The following is a 9,157-nucleotide window of genomic DNA, read 5'->3' on the forward strand; positions in this document are numbered from 1 at the left end:
ATTTATCCTGGTACTTGCACCCCCAGACAAAAGTTCGCGGTTGCGCCTCTGCTCATGGAGCCACATAATTTATTTATTTGAACAATTCCAAAATTATGAAATATGAACAATTTGTGAAATAAACCTGTTGAAATATGTAAAATTAAGTATATTTTCCTTAAATAGTAAATGTAAGTTTGTATTAAAGTTAGAAATATGAAAAAATATTGACAATAAAATGTCACAGCCGCTGCTCTCTTGCCAAAATTCTTTATTGGGATGCTAACATGTTGACTGGCTTCCTCCTTCATGAACTCGTGCACGTTGTTTAGAATTTCCCGAGCTTGGCTATGCAAGTTTTTTTTATTTTACCTTTGACAGAACTGGAGGCATTATGGAATTTAACGTTCATTAACAAACAGACACTTTCACTTACACACACACAACGTCAAACCGGTCAAATACTTAGTATAAAATAAAAATATGGTGCTTCCAATCCAACAAAACTCACCGTCACTTTACCGGCCTTTCTCCTTCCGTGACAGAAATAGTGCTTTGCTTCATTATTACAGTTGGCAACACTAGTTACTAGCTAGCCAATGAACATGCACTGCATAAAAGAAGCAACCACTGGCTATATTGCCAGATTACCGTCCCTGCCGATCGGTGTGAACCGCGAGCTGGAGCGCTACTCAATTGTTTTCAATTATGTTTGCGCGAGTGTGTCCAGGAATAGAATGACATTATGGCAACAATGGCGAAGGTTGGCGAGCAGCGTAGAACACGTGATGCTAAGAGAGAGGGAGACGAAACGAAAATTGGTATGTGCGCAACGGCAAAGATATGTGTGATGCACTTTTTTTTCCTATCTTAGTTAAATTCGTTCGTTCGTTTCGTTAAGACTTTCGAAACGCAGAAAGTATAATTCATTCATTTCTGGCTTCCGAAAGTGCTTTCTGCTGTGTAAATGCATGTTTGAATATTTTAATTTGATATTTGATCTAAATCACCCTTTCTTAATGCTAGAAATCTGTTCCCTAATGTTTTTGAAGCACTTCAGTGGTTAGGAGGAAACAAACCTACGTTGTTCCAAGCGGCTTCAGATTCAGGAAAAATTTTCGCTTGGTTCATTGTGTTAGGCAAGTCATTGTTGTTATGAAGGATCGGTTGCGTTTCGTTGTTCCAAGCACTTGTGTATACAGTGGGGGAGGGGGGGGGGGGAACTGAGAAGGCTATATACTGTCCTGAATTTTTTGAGAAAATCAAAACTTTCAAATGATTACAGTAGGTGGCATTGCAGCTATTGGCTGAACCTCGCCCGCTTAATAAAGAAAATTTATTATTAGAGGAGAAGGTCTAAATATGGGCGAAGGTTTAAATATGGGTTTTGGAGTTATCAGCGCTCCGGGGTGCTGCAGCCTGGCAGAAGCTATGGGAACTGGTTATCTGTCAGGGACAAAGGTTGCGGAACCAATTCACAAGAGAAAGTGGTGGTTAGTTTCGGCTTTGAACTCATAGAATTGCGACCTCCGAAAACTTTTTGCAGGTATGTTTTAACTCAGCGTTTTCTGAATTGTCATCCGCTTTGTATAGGTTATGATTATTAGCGGTACATCATGGCGTGGTGCTAAGCACAGGGGAGCACTTTACCTTTACATAAAACAAATGTGGGCTTTTATAATGTCATGATTTGTTTGTGAAATATGTACCACAGAGAGCGAAAATAAATTGATGAAGAAAAAGAGCGTGATGGTCTAAATATGGGGTATGACATGAGGTCTAATGCCGAGATCACATCTTCAACAAATACTTGGATGTTTTTCTTAATTTCGATTTTTTCCATTCCGCGTGATTTTCAAAACAACAGATTATGCATAAATATGAATTTTATAATGTTTTAGCGATAAATGACTGTTTTTTGAAATTTTAATTGCTTTTTGTGATATTGCCACTAGTAGCCCATATTTAGACCACAATTTTAAAATACATCATTTTACCATTTTTTGGAAATTGCTTTTTTTTTAAAAAAAATGGAGACCTTCTATACTTTTAGCATGCTATTACATTTAAGTATAGATATGCATTTTAAGAGCAGGTGCTTGATATTTTAATTTTTTTCCTCCGAAAATGACAAAATAAAAAGGGGGGGCCCATATTTAGACCTTTTCCTCTATTATTAAAGAACTCGGGAAGGAGGGGGGGGGGCAAATTGGTAAATGCTAACTACCGTAAAAATGATCTCCGATTATCACTTTTGTCTTTGATTAACTTTTAAAATTCAGGTTAAAAGTGGTAATTGCAAAAAAAAAATCATTGTTATCTTTCCCCATCCAGAAATCAGCTATGTGATACCAACTTTTACAATTCCAGCCCCCTCTGAAGAAAAAATTCTGCGTGCGCTAACGGTACCAAGCGTGTGCGTGTGTGCATGAGGGCGTTCATTGTAAATGCAACAAAGAACATCACCAGCAGCATGCATCTTTGAAAAGTCACAAACTGCAGCTGCCCAGGGGTATTGGTCAGGTTCTAAATTGTTACTGTAGACCATATAGTATGATTTTTAAGGTACATTTCTAAACCTTTAGTGCATATTTTGGTATTTTTTTCTTTACTGCATGACACTCCACCCCCTAGCCCATGACACCTTTTTATTGAATACAGGACTAATATTTTTATGAGGAAAGGACAATGTTTTCATTGCTGTACTGCAAAATATATGCATTTTGTACAAAAGAAAATCAAGATTAATACACTGCAAAGAAAGTGGCTTGTTTCATATGCAAATAACTCTGTATGAAGCAGAGTGGAAAATATGGCCCTCAAACCATATTGTCAAAATATTTCAGCACCTACAAAAAGCTATAGTGGGCTACTTTGTCAGTTCAATAACAGTTATTAAAAGGTCAGGAAAAATATAGAATGTCTTACCTTTAATTAAACTGCAAAACTGGCATCTCATAAAGTTGTTGAGGATCCAAACCAAGTGTCTCGGGAATAATAATAATAATAATGTTTAAATTAAAATAATATTAATTAAAATATATAAATATTACATTATTATTACATGAATAGATAAAAAAATGGTATAAGAATAGATATATAACAGCACATATTTAATATCTAGCTTGTTTAGTTAAGATCGACATAATTTGTATATAAACAAGTGCCCTGGCAAAGAAATTAATGTCAAGTTGAATATTTATTGAATAACAGAAAAGGATGTTAGATCCAGTTGGTGAAATGTAAAGTTGCATATTATTATAAATGGTGTTGTGCAAGCATAAATATTTGCTACTGTCCTTCAAAAGCCATATGATCTCAATATAATCCTTAACTTCCAATAAGTTCGGAGGAAATTAATAACCACTGATTTTACAACAAATGCTAAACGTGTATATTTTTATTATTTAATTTTAGTACTAGGTAAGTCTTTCTGTTGCCTGTCTCCCCCTTGCCTGCTATATGGTACGAGGTGAAACAAGTAGTCAACACAGTGAGTGCCATCTTGAAAAATGAATAAGTTCACTGACAATAAGAAAAATATAATCTTTCCGCCCGAAAACATAATAATTTGATACCAATGATGATATAGTTTCTTCCTTTGTATCAAAAATATCATGCTAAGGTACCAGTCTGCCATTTTGATAATAATGAATTTGAATTTTTGGGTCTGTCAGCACTTAAAGGCTATTTTGCACATGTCATGTTATATGGGGTCCAGTCCCTTACCTTATCCACACCATATATAAGAACACAATTGTGCCATAACTAAAATAACTTAATGTCCTTAGCTAAAACATTAAAACTGACCGGTTAAAAGCAGAGGCTGTAAAGGGGCACTCAGCACTCGCAAGGACAAAATTCAGGACAACACCCTGAATTATACTGGTCATAGTACCAGTTGTCAGAGCCTCGTTAGTCTGCAAAATGCAGTCCAGGGTGTACTATGTGGAAGTGAGGTTGACTTTTGGGCGCCTTAGCAGAAGGTCGCCCCTTACACCCTTTAGTAATAATGGCTACCCAAAATTTTATGTTAATATACGACCTCAATCATGGGTGTCAAGTTTTTGTAGAAGGATATACTTTTTTTTTCTTTGGCCATTGATAAAACGTGATTAATAGAAATAACAACAATAAATAGTACCACGGTTATAATTATTTACAATGATAACTATTATAAACTAATAGAAACAAACCAATTTTATTCCAGATTTATTATTATTATTTGATTTTTGATTTGATTTAGTTTATTTTACTTCGCGTTTTGTGCCTCTTGGCTAATTTGCGAAGATGGGGATGAGTGATGAAAGGATGAAATTGATGAATGGACATTCACAAACAACCAAGCCCGAGCGGGATTCGAACCCATGACCCTTGGCATCGCAGCACAATGTGCTAACCACTCGGCCACAGGGTCTGGCTTATTATTAGTATTATAAATGGGAGACTTTCGTACTCAATACGCCAGATGAATGAATATCCTGTACAACTGTTTTTTCTTTACATTTAATGCAGTAAATGTATTGAAATTCATGATTCTTGTATTTTGTAATTAACTATTACACACTTCATTCAAGCAAAGGCTTTAAAAGTTATGGAGAAATGTTCCTCATAAAGTTTATATTGAGTAACATAAAACTATATTTTTTTTTTCAATTTTTAGAAACTATGGAACCATTTATTCTTTGGATTAGAATAAATTAATTCTTTCCCCCTCCTCCTGACGCCCATGGCCTCAATATAGCAAATCATCAGAAAATATCTGTTAGATCTGGGCCGGTGCCACTTGTCAACTTTTTCATCCCTGACGACTCAGAAAAATTGCACTGTATATATTTTAGTATTCAACTCAGTTGTGAGAGTTGTTAGTTTAGATACCGCCAATGACAAAATTACTAAATCTGTTGACCTTGAACAAGATTTGATCACTTACTCAGCCAAAGCAAATTCAACATGAAATTCAAGTCATGGTACACTACACACACTTCAAACCTCATTTCTTGTATGGGCTGAAATTTCAAGGCAGCAGGTCAATTTTGACAGAAAAAGAGTAAAGTTTTATTTTAGTGCCTATGCTGTTGGTATTGGAATTGGGTGGACAAGAAGGTAGCAATGAGGAAGAAAAAAAACAAGACAAAACTTCATCAACATCCATTATTATATTTTGAAAACTGCATATGTTACAATACATACAGATGCCAATATTAACTTACATGAAGACAAGAAAAAAGTCTGTTGCATGTTTTTTTAAATTTTTTATTCTTGTTTTTAATAAAAAGACAAATCACATTTTGTTTTCTTTAATAATTAACTTAGTTCTTTTTTCTTATGCTTTTGTCCTAGTATTGAGGAGACTCAAGAAACGATGTGACACTCCTCAGTAACATAAACAAAATATTGTTAAACAAGTTACCAGGAAGGACATTAGTTTTTGAGTCTTCCCAATGTAATAGTATGTTAAAGACACTTGTAGAATTTAACCTGGACTCACTTTTTTCAAAATGACGTATACTAGGAAATGCACGAATGCATTTAGATATTTTTAAAATTGTTTTTCTGCATAAAGTTTGGTTAAGAACCACTTCTTTTTAATCATCTTAAGAAAATAATACAATATATAGTTATTATATATAATATATATATATATATTCATTTTAAAGAACAAAATTCGCCAATGACAGTACAAAAATGTTTTTTCTTTGCCAACAGCGTGCACATCAACTTTTAAGAAAAAACAAAAATAACAATGATCTACAATGTAAATTTGACAAAAGGAAAAATACATTTTTTTCTCTTAAATGGATACAATGTGAAACCCTTGTGAGGAGAAATATGAGGTAAACACTCACTGTGGAAAAACGGGGCAATGTTCTTTACTTGATACATTTTCAGTTCTTTTTTATCAGAGCCAAGAAAAAATATATTTATATAGTCTGTTAGGCAGCAGTGCATGTATGGGAGATACAATGACTGGTGCCCTTCTTGGAACACATTGAGCATTATTTTTTTTTTTTTGCAAAAAAAAAATCAACACATTTACACATTTTTTTTTGTTTCTTCGCGTTGGCTCTTAAGCTACATACATTTCCTATGATCCTGGTTCTTGTTTTGCATCGCAAGAGAAATAAATTGACGTGACTGTTGTAGCAATGCAAGGAGAAAATGCACTATTGAATTACTTGCCTGTAAACCAATACTGAATTGGTATTAAAAGAAAAATCCACCAGCAGCTTAGAAACTGCCATATTTTTTAAAACTAAACAAACTTCATAATTTTATTTACCCAATTTATATAGAAACAATAACATTATTTTTACCATACACTGTACAATTAAAAATGATTAAAAAAAGTAATTTATGAAATATAACCATGTTGCAATCAACAAGCCATACAAATGTGAGAAGTTATGAGTAACAAGTAGGGTACTCTTGGAGCACACCTTTCTCGAGTGTCTTGAGGGGGATAGGGAAAATTCAGATTTCTTTTTCATAAAAACCCAAATGTTAAGGCAGTCACAGTCTAGCAACACTGATTCTACTGAGTTCCTTTGTTTTTTCTTATTTTTTTAAATCTACCTATGTCTACATGTACATAGTTGTTCTATTGACCTATAACAGCTTTTTTGTAGATTTTCCTTACAAAAGAAACTGGGATGGTATTTCCACTTTTATTTGTATATTTTTTAACCTCTTATCACTACACTATATAATTTTGGAGAAAACATCTTCAAAAAATTGATTACAGGAGCTTGTCCCTAAATGTTGCCTTTTTTGAAAATCATAAAATGTTTTTTGAAATGCAACAATGACATATATATATCTTATTTATATATATATATTTATATATTTGATGTTTAAAATCGTATACATCTTGGGGATTGCTATCCAGTCTCATAGTATACACTCCTGTACCGGTATATGTTATAAACACCACTTCGTACCTCTTCTTCCTAGCAAACTTTATTACATTCTGTCCCACTTCTACATTGAGAAGAGTTCTTTTGTAACTTGAAGCTTTGTTTTTGCGTAAATGTAATAAACACACACAATTATGAGAAGTTTTAACCAAAATCCCATTGTATGACCCCAACATCTTGCATGATAACTTATTCTTTGTGTATGTTCCTACGTTTTATTTTATAAAAAATAATGATCACACCCAATTACTGGATGCCAGTTTAAAAGAAAATGATCTCTGTGATTTTGTTGACACAAGTTTGCATTTTTAAATCACAAACTAGTCAAGGAAGTATACTCGTGTTATCAAACATATATATGTATTGTTAATATGAACTTGCAGAAGTGGGTCACTATAATGCATCCGTAACCACCCTTAGGTTGAATACCTTGACAACATTACTGTTCATTTTGTGATCAATGTTTCCATCCATAACATACAAAAATAGCCCAAACATCTTAACATCAGTAGATCACAGGGTGCAATACATCCTTTCGGGAAGAAAAAAAAAAATATCAAACATGATATTGATCAAATCACATACTGACAAATATTTCGAATTTGTCATGCCTTAAAAGCAAAAACCTCATCTTACAAATGCCTTGATCACTTTTGTAAAAAATGCTAGTTTGTTTTCACAGACAATAGATCACACTGAATTCATCATGAAGACATTGTGCCTTGGTATACATTTTGTTCTATAAATGTGACAGCATGTAATGTGTTTTAGAGGCTTGGTATTTACACATGTGCTTGCACCCTGCGTCTTTTTAAATTTTTTTGTACCCTGCTGAAAACCTCTTATGATGTTTGAAATGTTAGAAAATGTACTCTTAAAAAAATGCAACAACCAAGAAACAATATACAATCAAGACATACATCAACAAAGGATTTTTTAAGAAAATGATTTACTCAAGAGATGGCGTCTTACATGCTCTAGAACACACACACACACACACACACATTGTTTAAGTGCTTTTCTTTTGTCAGATAATAAACCAACATGTAATAACCTTATCGTCATCTATTAAAGCGATTCACAATTAAACAGATTTATACATATATACCTTTCTACACCCTTTCTTTTCAAGTAAATAGGGATACATCACTGATAAAAATTTCGGTATCATCTACCCTGAGATCTGTTATAAGATGTAGCATGTATATATTTATATAAACTAATGCATATGTATACTATCATGCTGAAAGGGGTTAGGAATGGCTGACCCTAGTCAAAGTCACAACAGCCATTCCAATAACCCTGTAATAGAAAAAAATTGTATACGATTTCACAGCATACGTATTTACATACATACTATATTATACATTATTGTTCTTAGAAATTCCATACAGTACATAGTTTACGCATCTTCTCTACACTGAGGTATGTACATATACACACAGACAAGCTTAGTACCAAACTGTTTTGTTGCAAATATACAGTATTTGTACTCGTATGTATGCCAATTCTGAGATCACACTGAAACTTGCAAGTTCCAAAATTTCACTATACTTTGTCTGTCTGAATACCTGAGTAATTACATTACTATAGCAAATACCACAGGACCAACACTGCAATAATTCATAAAACATTGTTTTTCTTATGAGGCACATATAGAATAAGATTTAAAAATAAATTTAAAAAATCAATGCAGCCGAACATATCACATGTTTCTTTTTGTGAAATAGACTATATATATGGTAATTTCCATCTTACAAAATTCACAGTGCATGCCTGGTTTACTTAATTACCAAACAGCTATGCAAATTAGTGGATTATGTGTGTGTGCGTGTGTGTGTGTGTGTGTTGAACAAATTCTTGAATTGATATAGCATTAACAGGCTAGGCTAAGCAATGGCCTCATTCTTCAGTAGAATTGCAACTGATTCCATGTAAAACACCAATATTTGCTGAGGGAGACCAGAAACTATGCATCACCTGTTGACTGCAAAGACAGAGGAAGCAGAATGAAATGGAAGCAGAAAAAGTGACTTGTTCGTATCCCTTTGACCTACGAGGTTCCTCTTGTTAAATAAGATTGCACACTGCATGTTAACTGCTTTTAACCAGTTGGCAATTCATTCAGAACAATTCGCTAACATGAAGTATCCTTATTTGCTTTGCTACCGTTGTTGCCAATTTAGTGAAAATGAAATTATCCATTGTTTCTTGGAAATAGGCTTTTCTTTGTTCTATTCAATGTGAGCATGAATGAACAT

Source organism: Lepisma saccharinum, chromosome 14, assembly GCF_977018435.1.
Source record: "Lepisma saccharinum chromosome 14, izLepSacc3.1, whole genome shotgun sequence".
NCBI classification, from domain to species: domain Eukaryota; kingdom Metazoa; phylum Arthropoda; class Insecta; order Zygentoma; family Lepismatidae; genus Lepisma; species Lepisma saccharinum.